Source organism: Oryctolagus cuniculus, chromosome 4, assembly GCF_051225735.1.
Source record: "Oryctolagus cuniculus isolate XC-2025 breed Fujian yellow rabbit chromosome 4, ASM5122573v1, whole genome shotgun sequence".
Lineage (NCBI taxonomy): Eukaryota > Metazoa > Chordata > Mammalia > Lagomorpha > Leporidae > Oryctolagus > Oryctolagus cuniculus.
This window is the reverse complement of record NC_142870.1, coordinates 70,804,221-70,819,231: the sequence shown is the minus strand read 5'-3', so window position 1 is coordinate 70,819,231 and position 15,011 is coordinate 70,804,221. Positions and strand designations below refer to the sequence as shown.

At 33.7% G+C, this 15,011-nt stretch overlaps 1 protein-coding gene and 1 long non-coding RNA gene across 48 annotated transcripts in view; one reads left to right on the top strand and one right to left on the bottom strand.

Annotated features, from left to right (window-relative positions):
• Window positions 1–15,011, top strand: part of ZBTB20 (zinc finger and BTB domain containing 20) — an 873,240-nt gene that overhangs the window by 353,377 nt on the left and 504,852 nt on the right. For 12 of the 47 annotated variants that reach the window (XR_016233103.1, XM_089331700.1, XM_089331711.1 and 9 more), the window contains one exon: window positions 1,887–1,948. The exons of 29 other annotated variants lie outside the window; for them this stretch is intronic. The gene's annotated coding sequence lies outside the window, so the exon portion shown is untranslated. Of the gene's footprint in view, window positions 1–1,886; window positions 1,984–15,011 lie in introns of all 47 variants that reach the window. 6 more of the 47 variants (XM_089331701.1, XM_089331714.1, XM_089331685.1 and 3 more) reach the window with 1 other exon arrangement.
• The window catches only part of LOC149127008 (uncharacterized), an 88,176-nt gene that overhangs the window by 6,471 nt on the left and 66,694 nt on the right, over window positions 1–15,011 (bottom strand). The gene's annotated exons all lie outside the window — the stretch shown is intronic.

The window sequence follows — 15,011 nt, the reverse complement described above, 5'->3', positions numbered from 1 at the left end:
TTTTAAAAAATATATATAAACTTAGAAATAGAAGTTTCTCTGGCTCATGTTACCATCATGAGACAATGATGATGCTGAAGTCCTTTCATAATCAGGACCTTTGTAAAGATTGCCCAGGTATTCCTAGCCAAAATATCCTTCTCATTGTACACTACTCCAGGGCAACATGTGGTGTGCCAGCTGGATGCCCTCCCTACATGCCTCAGGTGGCCACATTTCAATGGTGCCTATACAGCACAGGCCAAATTCTCATTCCCTGTGTTAATCAGTCGGAGGATTCCCATAGAAAATGGGATGGGAGCATATTTCAGGAAAACTCAAAGAGATTAGCCAGATGATTAGGCTAGGACATTATAACTTTAGGTTTTATGTAAGATTTCTATATCATTATCTTACTTGACCAAAGATTGCCAGAACATTTGGAGATATTTAGAAATTTAAAATAATCATGCTTTTTATTACACTGTGATTTCCCTAAAGAATTCTACAATATTTTTCTTTAGATACAATAGGAGCTCATCTTGATTCATGAGATCAAAGACTCTGATGTAGCTAGTAAAATAATTTGATTGAAACTTTTTCCCATGGTCTTGAAAAGATCTGAATTCTACATATAAAAGTCTCATTATATCTCTCTTTTAATTAAATTCTAGTCAATTCTACAAACATTTAGTAAATGTTTACTATGTGTAAAGTACTGTTATAAATGCTCTGAATAATTCTGTATCTGGTGTTTTATGCCACATAACTTATCACTTTTATTTTTTCAATTGTGTGATGATGATTCACCTTCTAATTACCACTTACTTAAATTGTCTAGAATTTCAGATCAAGTTATGTTTTTGATTTGGAGTAGAGTGTACATTTTATTTTTGGTTAGACCAGAGACCATTCCAGAAATACAGTTAGCTTCCCTTGAAGAAATAATAAAGGCATATCATTATATGATCATATTAAAATGAGTTGGATTAGAACCAGTGTCATTTCTTAAAATTTTCCTCTTGTTCATGTCCTAATAGGTTTAGTCTGAAGTGCATTTCTAATGATCTAGTTAAAAAGGTTTATTGGCAGGTTCATAAATATAAAGTAATTTTATTTACTATGTTGAAGGCAATATTGATTTATTGTATTTCATATAATATCCCTTTTTCAGATTAAAAAATTGATTTCTCCAGAAACTATTTGTACCCCATATTTAAGGTTATATAAAATTCTATTGTTCTATCTTAAAAATCTGTAAGTGCTGTCTAACTTCTGGGGAATTGATTTGAAAACTATTATTTTCCTGCTAGCCTGTATTCTATCTTCTAATATTGTTGCATCCGAAGCAGAATGAAATGTTCTACTTCTACATTAACGATACACTGTAAAGTCTTATTTCTACATATTTCTGAGGTTGTTCCAAGTATTTCTCTCAAAGCTGCTTTGTAAATACTTTAAAACATCATGAATTTTATTGTTATTCATTCATTTTATTCTCTTATCCATAGCTTTAAAATGGGATTTATCTATCTTTTAGCATTTTGAAGATTTTCAATGAATTGGAAAATCATCTTCACTTTAGGCATTGAATATGTCACTTTTTTCATAAATCTGAAACTAAAAAGCTAGTAGGAACTCCTCCCATTGCTCTATTTCTGAGATCAAATTTGCTAACGGGCACTCTCCAGGTAGCCCATCAGCTATGTCACCTTGGGTATTTAGCCAGAGGGCAGTCATGTTGACCCCATCTGCAAAGGCTGGCTAAACTAGAATCTTGGACTATTAGAACCCCATTCATCAAGGTCCACATAAAGTAAGGTAGGTGGGAAGCAAGAGGACAGATGGTGGGGTCGGCAGTAAGGAACTTGTTTGTTGACATTGATATAGACCCTTCTTCTTGCCAGAGTGACTCCATGGACTTATTTTGGCATGGAAGACTAGGCCAAAGCTATCATCTTAATAGAAGGTGAGCTGCAGGCAAACTGGAGAGATCTATGCACAGTAGGTATTTGGGGTTGGCTTAGATTTTGTCTATCAGCTTGACTGTCATACATACTTGATTGATGTGCAGCGGGGCTTGAAAGTGCTGCATTGATGTTGAGGACTGTGTCATAAGGTTCCTGATATGGTGCACATGTCTGAATGGAGTTGGACATTGACTATCTTTGCCTATGCCAAGCAACACCAGACTTGAGTGCATTATTCTGCGGTTGAGTAGCAGATGGTGAGTTCAGACGTTTGGAGGGGGTGTGCCTTCAAACACGTTATGTAGCCAGCAAACTTACTTAGAAGGTTATTGCATGTCTTGACTTTGGCAGCTATTTTTTAAGCACTGATAAAAACCAAGTCCCCTTCACTGTTACTCAAAATACTAGGGATGGTTGGTGTTCCAGGCAAGAAAAATGTGAAAAACAAATATACTATTCACTGTGCTGGTCACAGTTGGCTGGGAATGACATCTCTTGGTGTTGGCTAAATGGGTCAAATAAACATTCTCAGACTATCTATTCCTGTATTTAGTGCTCAGTTATTAGCAAGAGAGATAAATTTTGTCTGTAAGTGGACAGAGAAAGGGTCATCAAAACCAAATATGATTCTCAAGAGTGATGCAATTTCTTTGTTTTTTTAATTCAAAAAGTATTGTAATCTTCAGAAATAAAAATGAGATAAAAACAAAATGGAGACATCTCAATATATGTACCTTGTACACACAGTGTATATATTCATAGATGACAAAGTACAGTAATAGAAAAAATATAGTATGTAAAAAATATATACACATGTATAGGAAAAGTAATTTTTATCATTTGACCTTTTCCCTTAATTGGATTCTAAACACATACAGGATCTTTTTAGGTTTTAAAATAAAATTTTCTCCACTTGAAAGTTTATACTTATTGAAGAGAATTTTAGAAGCAGAAAATAATTTAATCACTACCACCAATCAGAAATGAAAAAATTCTAAGATTTTGCCCTATGTCCTCCCAATTTTGTATGCATTTCTAAAGTATATCTATGCATGCATATGTGTAAGTATTTTTTAAAATAAAATTTTGTGGGGCTAGCATCATGGTGTAGCAGTTTAAGTGGCCACTAACATACCATATGGGCACTGGTTCGAGTCCTAGATGCTCCACTTCTGATCCAGCTCCCTGCTAGTGGCCTGGGAAAGCAGTAGGTGATGGCCGAATTGTTCGGATTCCTGCCACTCATGTGGAAAACCCAGAGAAAGCTGCTGCCTCCTGGCTCCTGGTTTCTGGCTTCAGCCTTACCCAGTCCCATTCCATTGTGGCTATCTGGGAAGTGAATGAGTGGATGGAAGATCTCTCTCTGTCTCTCCTTCTCTCTTTGTAACCCCTACTTTCAAATAAAATAAATAAATCTTAAAAAAAAAGAAAATAAATAAAATTTCCATAATGTGGTTGATGTCCTTTGTTTACTTACCATTAGTTATGTTAATAGTTCTCAGGATCATATAATAATACTCATTTTAAAGTTTTCAATAGTGTCTCTTATTTGGGTAATAAAAACTTTTAAGTAACTACCCCATATTTTACAGGTTATTTTCTACCATTGTTCTAGTCCTCTGAGGACCAGATAAATTGTTATCTCCATCTTGGGTTGTGTTTTTTGCATATACCCCTAGAAGACTGATTCTTGAGTTAGGGAATGTGAATTTCTCAAGGTTCTTTTGATACCTTCTCAGAAAATATATGTGAAAAAACTTTTCTAACCTCATTCAAAACCCTGTTTTATTTTGTTTTGATTTGTATTGATTTGATTAATAGGGAACTCGAATGCTTTTCATATATTTATTGGACATTGTTTTTTTCTTTTTATAAATTGTTCATTCATGTCCATTACTCATTTTGTCTGATTGATTTATAAAATTTTATCTGGAAATTCACTAGTTTTGTCAGTTGAATTGCAAAAGTGTTTTTCCCAGTTTTCAGATGCCAATTCATTATTTTTGCTATTGGTGATGTGAGAAAGTTATAAACATTTGTATAGTTAATTCTATTGTATTTTTTCATCTGTGAATATGTCTTTTGCATTTATCTTATTTTTTAACAGCTTGAAAGCTGGCAAATATTCACCATGTTTTCTAGTGTGATTATGGTTCTATTTTGTATTTTTAATTCTATATTCTTTCCAGAATTTATCATAAAATATGAAGTAACCATCTTATTTAATTTTGTTCTCAGAGTTCATCAATTGTGCTAGAATCATTTCCCCAATGATTGTTATGCCATATTTATTGCAAAATTACTTTTATAAACATTAGGTTTTATTTCTGAACTCTCTGTTCATTTAGTTCTTTCACTGGTTCCACAGTTTTTCCATTAAAGCTTCACAATATGTTCATATATTTGTTTGATCAAATCTCTCATTTTTTTTTCCAAAAAATGCTTTGACTATTGTCACATACTTAAGATTCAAAATCCATTTACTTCAGTGTTCATAAAATTATTCCATTGAAACTTTCATTGGCATTTTATTAAGCCTATAAATTAGTGTTAGAATATTTGTAAAATTCAGTTGTCACATTCAGAAGCATAGTATGTTTTGTATTTTTAAATGTTTCAGGATAAATAAATTGTGTATTTTTATTCACATAGGTCACGAAATTTCTTAATCTGTTTAGGTGGAGGCATATTATTTTCTTGTTATTGTTTTTAATTGCTCACATTCCACTTCCTAAATTTGAGTAGAAAAATCATGCTTTATTCTTAATAATCTTTATTAACCAGTTATTTTATTCAATCTCTCTTAGTTTTAATAATTTCTTATTAGTTCTCTTGAATTTGCCAGATCATTAAATTATTGGCCAAGAATTATTACTCTCTTTTTTTCTCTCTTATTTCTGTTTTATGACCCTATTTCATTGACTAGAATTTCCGAAAACAGACAGTCATTATGATAAAAAGTATATTTCTTGTTCTTGATTATATATATGGTAGTGTCTATTTTTTCACAGTTAAAGTGGATATTAGTTATTGATTTTAGGCAGATTTTTTGTTATAATAGGGAAATAGATTACAATATTATATTCTAACCCTATCTTTGATCATTATGATTGATTGTTGAAGTTTATTGATCCCTTTTCAGAGTAAATACTCTCAGACTCTAATTGATTGACAGACTTTTCTAGTGATGTATCTTTTAATTAAAATGAACATATTTATATAGCATTTACATTTGCCAGAAAGTATTAACCAAACACTGGAATCCAGGTATATAAATCTCTTCCTTAGAAAATTTATAGATCAGAATATGATGATTCAGAAAAGAAGTTGGAGCAAATGACTCCCCATTATTTAATTGTTCTTACCTAATTATAAAGAATTTTATGTTTATGAGTTCATTATCAAGACATTGAAGGTATTTTGAGAATAGTTCTATACCATGTCACAATGTGAATTTAAAAAACTATTTGAATTAAAAATAATTTACAACTGGAATTGGGGTTTTTTTGGTTGTTGTTAATGGGAATTGTTCATTTTTTGATTTTAAATTGTATTATTTATATAATGTTCACAGATTTCATGTATTTCATATGTACAAATTTAAGAGTATAATGATACTTCCCACCCTATCCTCCCTCACACACATGCTATTCCACTCCCTCAGACGTTCTATCTTATTTTTTAAGTTTTACAGTGAAATACTTTGTTTATTTTAAAATCACAGAATAAACTCTTCACCAAATTAAGAATTCAACAAAGAGTAAGTAGCAAAACCACTGTTTCTCAAGAGTATGCACAAGAGCTGTAAACAATAATCTCAAAATGTCAATTTCACTCATATACATTTTTGTGCTCTGTATACTGATTACTGCAAATCAGGGAAAACATGATATTTATCTTTTTGGGACTGGACTATTTTACAAAGAATTATAGTTTACAGTAGCATCTATTTTGTTGCAAAAGACAGGTTTTCATTCTTTTTCTGGCTGAATAGTATTCCATAATGTATACATACCACATTTTCTTTATCCAGTCATCAGTTGATGGACATCTGAGTTGATTCCATGTTTTAGCTGTGAATTGAGCTGTGAATCTTAGTTGTGAATTGAGCTGCAATAGAATTTCCAGTGTGGTTTTCTCTCTAATTCTCTTGAGAGTTCACTTCCTATGCTTTTTATTCACTGTTTATCCCTAATCTAGCACAGTATGTTGTTCCATATACTACCATCTTAGAATCTCTCTGAATTTAGCTGTAATAAACATACAAGTACAAATAACTATTTCATATGCTGATTTCATTTCCTTCAGGTAAATTCACAGGAGCAGGGTGGCTGGGTCATGTAGTAGATCAATTTCAGATTTCTAAGGAATTTCCATACTGTCTTCTGTAATGGTTATACTAGTTTACATTCCCATTAACAGTGAATTTGGGTACTTTTTTCCCCATGTCCTCACCAGCATTAATTGATTTTTTATTTCTGTGTGATAGCTATTCTAACTGGAGTGAAGTGAAACCTCATTGTGGCTTTAATTTTCATTTCCCTGATGGCTAGTGATTCTGAGCATTTTTTTCATGTGTTTGTTGGCCATTTCAGTTTCATTCTTTGGAAAAACGCCTGTTCATGTTCTTTGTCCATTTCTTTGCTGGGTCATTTATTGTTGTTGAGGTTCTTGATCACTGTAGATTCTATGTATTAATCCTTTAGCAGTTATGTTGTTTGCAAATATTTTATTCCATTCTGTTTGTTGCCTCTTAACTTTGCTACATGTTCCATTGCAGTGCAGAAGGTGCTTAGCTTGATGAAATCCTATTTGTCTATTTACACTTTTATTGGCTGTGCTTCTGGGGTCTTTTCCAAGAAGTCTTTGCCTATGCCAATGTCTTGCAGACTTTCCCCAAAATTTTCCTTTAGTAATTTGATGGCATCAGGTCATATATTTAGATCATTGATCCATTTGACTTAATTTTTGTATAAGGTATAAGGTTGGGATGTTGTTTCATATTTCATATTTCTCCAGGGTTCGATTTCAGCTCATTTGTCACAGATTAGTTGGTTATAGATGTGTGGATTGATTTCTGGAGTTTCAATTTTTTCATTGGTCTGCGTGTCATTTTTGTGCCAGTAAGAATCTGTTTTGATTATAACTGCTCTGTAGTAGGTCTTGAAATCTGGTATTGCAATGCCTCCAGCTTGGTTTTTGTTGTTTAAGATTGCTTTAGTTATTCAGGTCTCTTGTGTTTCCATAAGGATTTTTGCACTGCTTTTAGATCTGAGAAGAATATTATTGATATTTTGATTGGGATCATTTTGAATCTGCCAATTGCTTTTGGTAGTATGGACATATTGATGATATTAATTCTTCCAATCCATGAACATGGAAGATATTTTCGTTTTTTGTGTGTCTTCTTCTATTTCTTTCTTTAATGTTTTGTAGTTTTTATGTAGAGATCTTTCACTTTTATGGTTAAATTTATTCCAAGGTATTTAAATATTTCTTTAGCTATTGTGAATGGGATTGATATTACACTTTCTTTCTCAGCCATGGCCTTGCCTTTGTATACAAAGTCTTCTGATTTTTGTGTGTTGATTTTATATCCTATAATTTTACCAGACTCTCTCATGAGTTCCAGTAGTCTCTTAGTGGAATTTTTTGGTTTGCCTATATTTAGTGTCATGCATTTGAAAACAGATATAATTTGACTTCCCCTTTTCCAATTTGTATCCCTTTGATTTCTTTTTCTTGCCAAATGGCTCTATCTAAAATTTCTAGAGCTAAACTGAATAGCAGTGGTGAGAATATAATCCTTGACTGAATCTAGATCTTAGTGGAAATGATTCCAACTTTTCCCCCTTCAATATGATGCTGGTTGTGGGTTTGTCATGAATTGCTTTGATTGTGTTAAGGAATGTTCCTTCTATTCCCAATTTGCTTAAGAATTTTATCATGAAAGGATGTTCTATTTTATCAAATGCTTTCTCCGCTTTTATTGAGGTAATCTTATGGTTTTTGTTCTTCAATTTGTTAGTGTGATGTATCACAATAAATGATTTGCATATGTTGTATCATTCCTGCATACCAGGGATAAATAACACTTGGTCTGGGTGAATGATCTTTCTGATGTGTAGTTGGATTCAATTAGCTAGTATTTTGTTGAGGATTTTTGCATCTATGTTCATCTATGATGTTGGTCTGTAGTTCCCTTCCTTTGTTGTATTTTTTTTTTTTTTTGGTTTTTGAATTAAGGGGATGGTGGCCTCATAGGAGTTTGGGAAGATTCCCTCCCTTTCAATTGTCTTAAATAGTTTGAAAAGAGTTGGAATTATTTCTTCTTTAAAGTTTTGGTAGAATTTAGCAATTAATCCATAGGTCCTGGGTTTTTCTTTATTGGGAGAGTTTTTATGACTGATTCAATATATGTCTTGGTTATTGAAATTGGGCATTTTTGCATCAATAGTGAAAGTGTCTAGATTCTATTCAGGAATATGTATAGCAGCTGATAATGCTTGGAAATCCATATAACTTTTTAATATAGATTGTTTAAATTTTATATGACTAGGAAATTATAATTTCTAATCACATTTTTTCACTTTTGGGTAGTATGACAGAAATGACACATGATATTGGGCAAGTCATGTTCCTGATGCTATCACTAGGTTTGCATTTCTCTGGAAATATTCCAAATCATATGTGGGAATTCAGTGAATTCACCATGGACTTATTTTCAATTGAAGGGTGTTTTTGTGTTTATTTTACTGCTTTAGTGTAGTTTAGCATATTATCCTGCCTTCCCCATTTAGTGATATAATTTATCTTAGTTTTTGAAAACTTTTTCTTTGTATAATGTGTAAAAATGAATGTCAGATATTTTTAGACTATACTTTCTTGACAAGTCTTAATATTTCAAATATTTATTGGAAATAAATTTTCTACTCAGTGTTATTTTAGTTGTTATGAATTATAGTACAGAAACCCTAAGTGACATACTTTCTAAAAACTTACTTTATAGTTGGTAGACAGATAAAAATGAAGAAAAAATACAAAATAATAAATCCTAATGAAACATTTATTCTGTATAGATGCTGCCAATATAAATATATATAGTATATATATGGGCATATTCTTAATTAGAGCTTACAAAATGCTTTCATATATTCAACCTGATCCTGGCCCCTTCATGCTTTTCCTATCCTGATTGTTCCTTTACTGTTACTTCTTCCTTTTCTGCTTAAAAATTTATTTGCTTTTGCAAGAATTTAAGATGCTCTCTTTGTAACTACACTGGATAGACAGTTGTCCTGAATGTTAATCTCTTAAATATTATCAGTGGTAACTTATCTCATACAAACTTGACCCCAATTAGAGTTTAGAAAGAGGAATGAAAAGAGTGAACCTCCTGTTGTATTAAAGAATTTGCCCAAAGTTTTAAGCCATTCATGAGGTAGTTAACATGCAAAGTAAGAGAAATCCAAATGCTAACATGAAGTAAGCATCTCTACAGAAAGATAATTTAGCAGAAAACTTTGATATATTAAGGGAGAAAATTTCCATCCTTTGGGCTTTCATGAGATTTTTGTTTTATAGGGCCCATGTGGCATATGTTCTTGTAACTGTTAAAAATGTATCATATTTTTGAAAATTTATATTCCACCTTAATTTTTAATGCCTGCATTGAATGATGTTTGTCACAGACCACAATATCTGTCCCTGTGGAACTGTTATGCTATCTTAATTCAGAAGCAATACTATTGATTAAGTAATACTTACAGCATCTAAACTTCCAGGCATTTTTCAGCCACCATTTCTCCTTAACCTCACTATGAGCTTCCGTGTGCTATCAATTGTCTGAGGTCTTATTAAAATGTAAATAAATTACACCAGCACACTTCCTCTATGTGCCCAGCCTGTTACCCTAGTGCAACAATTGTCTTAATGAAACACATATTGATGCATTGTGTATTTCCGTACTAAACCAAAGAGAAGTAGTTACATGAACATATAACAGAACCTACTTCATAACAGTTTTTGTTAAAGTATTTTATGAATTGGACATCATCTGAGCCATGGGAAATGATGTAATCCTACATGGCAGAGTTCATAGTAAAAGCAAAGTCCCTGAAATAGAATTGTATTAGACTGTTGAGAGCTATGCATCACAGCTTTCATGGCATAGCTTTTACCTTTATAAACATAGCTCACTCTCAATTTCCAATACTGATATTCTAGTGTTGTAGTAAAGATAGTAACAATAAAAATAAAGAAATAAGCATGTTACCTAAAATAATCTGTCTACAGCCTTGATATACAATTTATTACATTTTAGCACGAACCTTACTGTTTTATTATGTTTTCCTTTAGAAGCTATTTCTGTCCTCCATATTATTTCAGAGAAATGATTTAATACTTGTATAATAACATACTTACATATATGTGTATATATATTATATATATATGAAAATCCCAAATAGAAAATATTTAGATAAAACCAAATTCATGAGTAATAAGTGACAGTAATGAATACTAGTAAGTAGAAAAATGTATAATAATAAACCTATGGAAAAATAGTGCTTAATTACTAAATTATTTTATAAAAAATAATTACTATTGAAATTGTACAATTGCTTGAGCATGTGCCATATAGTGAGAGTAAGAGTCAAAATAGTGACACACAAGGAAAGGGGTAAACCAAACTAGTGTATCACATTGGAATGAAATCTTAAAGTACCATTAGTGGTTGATTATCTCTGTGTGATCAGACTATTCCTACTTATAATTTTTTCTTACACTTTTCTGTATTTTTCCATGGAGATGCATTAATTTTATAATCAGGAAAATATTCAAAAATATGTTGTGCATAGACAATGTGCAGTTATTGCATCAAAAGTTAACTATATAAAATCTGCCAGGCATATAATAGAAGCCAAGAGCTAAATTTAAAGAAAATGTTTTCTATTAGACAAATAATCCAATGTTTCAGAATTCATTAACATTCTGTTTTTAAAGGATTCTGTAGTACAAATAATGGTGACCTGGGGTCTTGTGCTGAGGTTATTACTGGGAGGTTTATCTGAATATTTACATGATATGTATTTAGAGAGCCAGCTAAATATCAATAAAATTTATGTTTTGTTAGAAGAACTAAGGAAACATAGTATAGAGGCTCTCTGTTAGCTTTTATGTAGGTTTAGTACAACTTAGAATAATGTTGCCCCATTGGACACTTTTGTGCTAATTATTTAAAGGACCTCCTTGCTCCAGCATATGCAGCTTGGGTCAGGGAGTATGGCTTATTGCTACAGCACATTCTTGGACTGGATCTACATTGTAGGTCGTGGGCTGTCCCATGTTAAACGCCTTACTAGTGACTTGATTATAGCTGCTATTGACCTATAGCTTCCAAATTGTTTTATTGTTTTACAGAAAACCAAGAATCATCTTCAAGTGGGTTAGCAAAAACATACTTAGCTAAGCTTTAAGTTAATCTTGAACCCTGATTACATTAATCTTTCACTTTGCCTGGAACATCCAATTTTAATAGTTTTAAGGTTATAAGGACACTAAAGTCACCAGAAAAAAAACATAGATGAGTTTATCAAATTTTGTTTCTAGAAGATATAGGTTGATGTTTTTAAATTGCATCTAAAATTTTGAGATATCAGATAGCAAATTGAATTGAATTGATGTCTAGAAAGGTAGATAAAAAGCAGACTGTAGAACCAGATAGATATCTTTTTGTTACAAAAAGAAACTAAGTTGGTTTAAGGGATACATGGATACATGCTATATAAATACATCGATTTAATAGGTGAGCATTTTTTCTAGTGGTTGGGAAATCACTTGTGGTAACCTGCTTATATGCACCATGGGAGGCAGCAGGTAATAGTGCAAGTAGTTAGGTCCTGATACCTTCACGGAAACCCAGGTTGAGTTCCCGTTCCTGGCTCCAGCTTTGCCAAGCCCCATCCATTGTGGGCATTTAGGGAATGAACCAGTACATAGGAATGCTCGGTCTCTCTCACTTTGTGTGTGTGTGTGTGTGTGTGTGCCTTCTTCCCTCTCTCCATCTTGCTCAGTAAATACAATAAATAGAAATTTAAATGAAAGCAAATAAGTGTATTATATATGAACAAATAAATAAATAAAATGGTAAGCAAGAAGAAAACCTAAGGAAGCAAGAATTAGACTTACATGATAAAAGCAACCTGTACAGAATCCAATTTATTCAGCCACATATTTTTTAAGTAATACTCTGTTAATACTAAGAGGAAAGAAATACCTTTCTAGGATGCTCTTTGGTATGTAAAGGAGTCACTGTATTATATCATGAATTATCATGGTAGGTATTCACTTTCATTAGAAACAAAAAAAAATGGACTATTTCATTTGTAGCCCACAGTATAGATCAATATAACACCTCATTGATGTGAAATTTGCTATTCTTGGTATCTGTATATACTGACATAATTATATTATCAGGTCTTTTTATTTCTCTAGGTATATTTTAGTTATTATTTTATTTCATCTCCTTTTGGCTAAAGGATTTCCTTCAGTGTTTCTTGTAATACAAGTCTACTCATAATAAATTGTCTCAGTCTTTGTTTATCTGAGAAATCTTTACTTAACTTCATTTTTGAGAAACAGTTTTGTGGATATAAAATTCTGAATTGGCCAGCGCCATGGCTCACTTGGCTAATCTGCCACCTGTGGCACTGGGACCTTGGGTTCTAGTCCCAGTTGAGGCGCTGGATTCTGTCCCAGTTGCTCCTCTTCCTGTCCAGCTCTCTGCTGTGGCCAGAGAAGGCAGTGGAGGATGGCCCAAGTGCTTGGGCCCTGCACCCGCTTGGGAGACCAGGAGGAAGCCCCTGGCTCCGGGCTTCGGATCGGTGCAGCACACTGGCCGTAGCAGCCATTGCGGGGTGAACCAATGGAAAAAGGAAGACCTTTCTCTCTGTCTCTCTCTCTCACTGTCTAACTCCGCTTGTCAAAAAAAAAAAAAAAAAAAAAAAAAAAATTCTGAACTGATATTTTTGCCTTATTCTTCTTTTCCTTCACCATTCTGGTTTGTCATGCCTCTGCATTATGGCTTTGTGTCTGATGGGAAATAAGCTGCTAACCATAGTGTTGCCCCTTTGTATCTAATGAGACTTTTTTCTCTTTGGTTCTTCAGATTTTCTCTTTTGACTTTCAAAAGTTCGACTATAATGTGTCTATCCATAGGTCTGTTTGTGTTTATGCCAGTTGGGGGTCTTTGACTTTTTAAGTATTTATACTATATATATATATATATATATATATATATATATAATAATATATGAGAAGTTCAGAGACATTATTTCCTCAAATATTTTCCCGCCCTTTCATTCCTTCCACCTCTTCTCTTCGATTACACTTACGTTAGTATGTTTCCTGGAATCTTGCAGGACTCTGAAACTCTGTTCATTTTCTTCATTGTTTTTTCTCTTTATATATGTATAATTTATATTGATTTGTCTTCAAGTTCACTCCTTCTGCTGCCATCTCAAATACACTGTTAAGACTCTCTTTTAAATTTTTCATTTCAGTTGGCCGACGCCACGGCTCACTAGGCAAATCCTCCACCTGTGGCGCCAGCACCCCAGGTTCTAGTTCCTGTTGGGGCACCGGATTCTGTCTCCGTTGCCCCTCTTCCAGGCCAGCTCTCTGCTGTGGCCCGGGAAGGCAGTGGAGGATGGCCCAAGTGCTTGGGCCCTGCACCAGCATAGGAGACCAGGAGAAAGCATCTGGCTCCTGGCTTCGGATCGGCATAGCTGTGGCCGCAGCGGCTATTTGGGGGGTGAACCAACAGAAGGAAGACCTTTCTCTCTGTCTTTCTCACTCACTGTCTAACTCTGCCTGTCAAAAAACAATTTTTTTCATTTCAGTTATTGTACCTTTCTACTCCAGAGTTTTTATTTTCTCTTAAATAATTTCTATTTGTGGCCAGCGTTGTGGCGCAGTGGGTTAACGCCCTGCCCTGAAGCGCCGCCATCCCATAGGGGCGCTGGTTCGAGACCCAGCTGCTCCACTTCCAATCCAGCTCTCTGCTACGGCCTGGGAAAGCAATAGAAGATGGCCGAAGTCCTTGGGCCCCTGCACCCACGTGGGAGACCTGAAGGAGGCTCCTGGCTCCTGGCTTCGGATCAGCACAGCTTCAGCCGTTGCAGCCAGTTGCGGGGTGAACCATTGGATGGAAGATCTCTCTCTCCCTCTCTCTCTCTGCCTCTCTCTCTGTGTAACTCTGACTTTCAAATAAATAAATAAAATTTAAAAAAATAAATTCTAGCTTAATATCAGTATCCTATTTGAAGTGTAATTATGGTAATATTTACTTAATTATTTAACAAGATTTCCTTTTTAAAAATATTTATAGCACCTGCTTTCAAATCTTTATCTCTAAATTCAACATATCCTTTCCTTATTTCAACCAAGAATTGATTTCTTTTGATCACTCCTCTAACTGGGAATGAGTCACATTCCCATTTCTTTATGTATTTCATAATTTTTTCTTGGTAAATTTCATTTTATATGATATAGCAACTCTGGCTTCTGATTTTTTTTCCTTCTGGGGTTGTTGCTGTTATTTCTGTCTGTTTGTTTAGGATATATCTGATCTTACTGTGTAGTCTGTCTCCCCCATGCTGTGCAACAACCGATTTTCCTATTCAGTTTTTGTCATTTCATTTTTATTCATTTTCACTTTTTAGGTAAGATTTGTCACTCTATCAGTACAGTTTATTGTCTAGAGGTTGTACTCAAGCACATTGTGCCAATACACTAATACACCTCATAGATATATATGTATGTGTGTTAAGGAATGCATTCAAAGTTCAGACAGTTTACGAGTCACTCTGACTTTACCTTCTACTGGACTCTCCTTATCTCTTCTTTGTATGTCCAAGCCTTGCACTCATCCAGGGATACGTGGATTTGTAGGACTGTCTGTGCTTTTTCCTGTTGTATGTATGTAGCCTTCTGGACCACTAGGGGTTTATGATAGATTACTAAGGCCAATTATAGCAGTATCTTTCCCAATTCGCCACCTAT